The 5,296-nt window shown below is 36.7% G+C and overlaps 1 protein-coding gene across 1 annotated transcript in view; it reads left to right on the forward strand.

The window, feature by feature from the left end:
- The first annotated feature begins 242 nt into the window (after positions 1-242).
- The window catches only part of LOC113230078, a 22,238-nt gene continuing 17,184 nt past the window's right edge, over positions 243-5,296 (forward strand). The window contains exon 1 of the mRNA XM_026463817.1: positions 243-526. The gene's annotated coding sequence lies outside the window, so the exon portion shown is untranslated. The remainder of the gene's footprint in view (positions 527-5,296) is intronic.

The raw sequence follows: 5,296 nt of genomic DNA on the forward strand, positions 1-5,296 counted from the left end.
GTAAAACTATACGAAATACGATTTCATCGTGACCGCAATAAAAACAAATATTTATAATTCACTAAGGCAAGGCAAAATAGATTAATCGCTATCATGCCATAGTTTCCTATGAAAAAAAAAGAAGTATGTATTCTGCCGGGCGTTTCAGCATCGCCGCCCGGGTATCGATCTGACGGTTATGTAACCCCCCGCGCTCCTCCTCTACCCCGCTAGCGCCGTTCTATCATTCACATACTAGGTTCCGTGACTGGGATCCACAAGATTCCCTTTCGAACCCTATATTTGACCATTGTAACCTAACCCGTGACAGAACTGCCTCTACCTACAATATTGTTTGTAGTTTGCAGAACACGGTAAGCGATGAAGCAGAGGTTAAGTGAAATTGGTTTTTCCTCTGTTTCGCCTGTACTGCGCAGTGCATGTGGCGCAGCTGGTCCGTGTTTCAGTTGTTATTCCGACTTCGAAGTGTTCGAACGCTTTCTCCGTTGTTGTGTTTGTTGTCTAACTTCGAGCTAAATGCTTTAAGGTAAGTCTTGGTATTTTTTTTACTATTACTATTGTAATTTAGTTCATTGCTCTTATTTTCCATTATTCAATTTAATCTTTTTTTTATTGAATATGGGTTATATAATACTTTAAAGAAAATTACAACGCTCTAGAAAAGGGTCGTTCGACCCTAATGCGTGTTTACGAGTTGCAAATAAAACATGTTTGAAATAAATGAAGTGCGGCATAAAGGCACTCCATGATTTGTTTACGAAAACAGCTGTTAGACAAGTTAAACTACTAAGGAAAGGGTTAATATAATAAAATAATTTGTTTGTAACAAGCTTTGGAATATTTTAAAAAGTACCTATAGATTTCAAATGTTTTGTTGGTCATGTCTTTCACTTAAAGGTCCCGTGCATAAAAAACAGAAATGAAGTAAAACTTCTGATACCTCCTACGATATTTTAAGCGAACACTCTCCTAAGTCATTTTAAAGTTACCTGGCTCCATGGCCGAATGGTTATCAAGCCATGCTGATGTCCCGGGTTCCATATTTCTCTTGTGAGTTTGGGTGTAATTTGTGGTTGTCTACACAACCTACCTACAAACATGCTTAAATGACTTCACAGTCAGTTTCAGAACTCCACCGCACTTCCAAGTAAACTTAACCTAATCTCTAAGACGAAAATATTTTATTCAAACTACTTAATCCTTAAACATAATAATAATAACTTTAAAAAAGTAAAATGAAGGGGTCCGTCGTGATCAATTCACTGCACTGTCGCGTGACATTTTCATGTGTGAAGAAATAAAACCGCAGTGGCACATCAGACTCGTCTGTTATCCGCCTTACCAAAAGAAAACCACGTACGAGCAAAACGTGAGAGTATTTTGCGCGTCATTTTCATATTAAAGCGTTGAACAGCATACATTATTAAAACGATCCATCAAATGAAAATCCAAAGAAACGACAGACGAATAGCAGTGGCACTTTTATTAACATGTCTCACATAATTATTATAGTTGTAGTCTTGGAGTACCTTTCTGGTACATATAGTACCTTTACGATTTGTCGCCACTTCATCCTGTCTTGTGCCGTCTTCTTTAGTTTGCTCCACGTCAACCCAACAGCTTTAAGCCGTCTTTTTTTGCCACATATCTGCCGTTCGACATGGTATCTATTTGTCTACACCGCAATGTTTACTCTATCCAGCCTCACTTTCGCTAAGTCGCCACTTTCAATTACTTGTTTAATGGGAATTTAGAATCTCCTGCCCGTAGATGTAAAGTATAGATGTAAGCTGGTTAGTCAGTCATTTTGCTACGTTTCGCAGCTAGGTAAGCAAGGTAAAATCCTGTCCGATTTAAGTTGAACACAAGCTCTCTTTGGCGTTCTTCGAGCCACACTGGTTGGTATTCGGGTACTAAGTATGTATCTTAAAAAGGCCGTCTGCCTACCTATCTAATTAAAGATTTTAATCTAGGCGACTAAAAGTTTCCTTGTTATCCAACAAAATACTCATTTCAAATACAAAGTCTTTGTATTGATTCGCAATCTCACTTCTTCTTTGTCGGTTGTGTAAAATTTTCAAATTTGGCCAGTGGTTAAGCGTCACTGAAATTAAAATTATGTCGCCCACGTAGTCAAGATACAGTAATACGTAGTCCCTAAGTGTAGTAGACAATGAGTAGACATTACTTTCTGCATGATATTGTCGAGCAGAATGATGAATAGAAGTGGTGACAGGAGACAGCCATGTACGATGCCCGCTTACATCCTGATAAGGGCACACGAAATTTGATCACGCATTCACTACAGGTACTACCACGATAACGGGCTTGGATGACGCCAATGATTTTATCGGATATACGTAATTACATTACGCTCCACTACACAGTAACGAAGATTCTTCCAAATTCCACGAAAGACAGAAATGTATTTTCTGATTGCGAAAATTTTTGGTGTGGTCTCAACGTGAGCGTGTAGAGTGAAGAAGATCGTGTAGGGTGAAATTCTTCACGAAGAGTATTTGCGATTTGCCAAATTTGTCTTTAGCGGTACACAGTAAAGTAACGCTTCTTCAGCTGTCACGTAAAAACAAAACGCTCTTCTCATCTTTTTAAGACCCCTGGTTGAAATCATAATGCCACCCAATGAATTGGGTGGCAGACAGTGTTCAGACTTCCAATTTCGCTCGATAGGACGATGTTACGAGGACTCAGATCTTACCGGGTCTGCTTTCAGTATTTCGACGTATATATTATGTTCATTTGAGTTTTTTTATGATACCAATTGACGGGACGAACAGGCCGTGCGCCTGATAGTAAGCAACACGCCTACCCATATTAGTTGCAATGTCGCTTAGAGCTTTAAATCGCAAAAATCTGAGGGGCACTTTCGCTGCGCCCTTCACCCTGAGACATAAGTTGACAAGTTCCATGTGCCTATAATTTCACCAGCACCCTTACCTTTAAAAACCGGAACGTATTAATGCTCACATTAATGGTTGCCTGCAGACACAGGTATGGTGGCAGTACTTCCCTGGGCCAACTCTTTCACAAGGAGCTCTATTGCCACGAAAAGTTACTCATCTGTGATGTGTATCAGTTAGACGGTATTGTTTTTCAGTTGTTTCTTAGACGGTTGCTGGTTTATGTCCACAATGCGTTTAATAACGTCATCATACTCTTTGATATTATTTTTCCATGCCGCTGTTTTAGTCTGCCAACTTATCCGCACCATGTTGCCTATCTTTCTTGACTAACTTTTTGGAAACAGAGCACAAGGTAGAGTGGAATACTCTCTCACCGACTGGCACCTGTGGGCTAACTAAATTGCTGTATTTTTAAGCGTGACCTTTTCTCAAAAGTCTGTTGCAACTCTTACGACATCTATGTTTTGCACTTTATACAAGTACATGCGAAAATGCACATATTTTTCATATCAAATTCTATCGCGTTAACGATATTAAAAAAATGTTTAAAGGCCTTTAAAGTTATCTACCTAACGCAGAGCGGAAATATTTACTACAAAATTTAATTACAGCGTTAGTTTTGTTAGGTGTCTATCGCCTGCTTAACTCCCTAAGCTATGTTGAAGATGTTTTCATTTTAATACGCTTATAAACTGTCAAATTAACACTGAAAAAGAAATAATTCATTTTAATCGACTTTAAAAAAAAGGAGGTTCTCAATTCGATTGAATTTTTTGTATATTACGCGATTACTCCGACGACATTAAAATTTGAGACCCGATTTCGATGATTCTTTTTTTTCTTGGAAAGGGTGTATCAATAGTAGTTCCATTCAAATTTAAAGAAAATATTCTATTTTTAAGGGTGGCAAATTGAGGGATGAATCTGGTTTATTGGATTTAACCCACTTTCTCCAAAAAGATGTAATTATACAAACTTGTCCGATTTTTTTTTAAAGTTATCATTATCATACAATGTACAAGTATTTAGTTGAATATACTTAAAATGATTTCCGAACAATTTCTATACCATAAAGGTATATAATTATTGTCATTTTAACTCATCAGTGAAGCGGAAAGTTGAAATTACGACGCACACGAAACAAATTAAACCGACGCCAAACAATGTTATGTTCAGGTGCTTTCTTGGTATCCAAAATTCAACAAAATTTCACAACATTCCGAAATTATTCACTGAGCAATTATGACTTTAATGTGAATGAACAATTTTAATAACTAAATAATCATGCCTATAAAAGATTAATTGCGATGTTCCATGGCCTATAATTTACTAGCGATACTAAGGCTACGTCCTAGTGATGCAAATGTTTAAAGATGGCAGTTACCGTCTCTCTCTCCTGATGTGGAGAACAATCTAGTAGGTTTTCGGTTCCAATACCATACAGATGTAGTGATCAACGGGAAACCACGAATATTTCCGATCGCTGTTACTGGATAAGGTATCGGAAGTCATATGTAAGCGTGAAGAAGCTAAGTCTGACTTAGAAATCATTGAAAAAACGTTAAACTTTGACTATTAAAATACTTTAGGCATTAATATGACAACTTTTGGATGCGGCAACATGTGTGTGATATTCGTTGTTTTCCAGTTTTCCCAATATTCATTCATAAATAACGCAGAATTGTTCAGTTCACAGTTTATATGTTCCTCTGATTTTTTTATTTTGTTTGGTTCTGTATTTTCCATTCTTAAACTGGAAAAAGTAAGGCACTTGTGCGTCGTACAGCCTAGACTGAGTAATTCTTGCTTCATTACAAGTTTACAAGTCTTCCACAGTTTTAAGTAACAAAATTAAACAAAACTGGATAACATTTTTGATTTTTCAGGAATCTGGTAGAGAGCGCGATGTGTTTTCAGGGCTTTTATACAGTTGAAAAACGTTGTCGATGAGGATTATTCTAGGAATAGAGAAAAGTGGAAATCGCAAAATATATTACGTAAGGATTGGTTGGAATCATAGATATGTTGATTCCAACACTCACTGCACTCACTGTAACTATTCAGTTACAGTGAGTGCATGACGAGTAATGTTTTAAGCAGTACTCACTAACAAATGTGTGAAAAAATATTAAAACAAGATTTTTTTAAAAATATAACTTCCCAGAAAATTGAATAACAACTTATCCCTCGAAGTTTTCTAATTTCACTCTACTCAATTATAAATAATCTAATAGGGAAGCCGTAATCGGATTAGAAATTCCCCCCGATCTTTGTTATTTTGTGACAGTGAATATATTTCAATCTCGTAGTAGATATTATATTATATTATGTTATGTTATGTTATGTTATGTTATGTTATGTTATGTTATGTT

The sequence above is a fragment of the Hyposmocoma kahamanoa genome, unplaced genomic scaffold (genome assembly GCF_003589595.1).
Source record: "Hyposmocoma kahamanoa isolate Upper Pololo Valley unplaced genomic scaffold, ASM358959v1 63, whole genome shotgun sequence".
NCBI classification, from domain to species: domain Eukaryota; kingdom Metazoa; phylum Arthropoda; class Insecta; order Lepidoptera; family Cosmopterigidae; genus Hyposmocoma; species Hyposmocoma kahamanoa.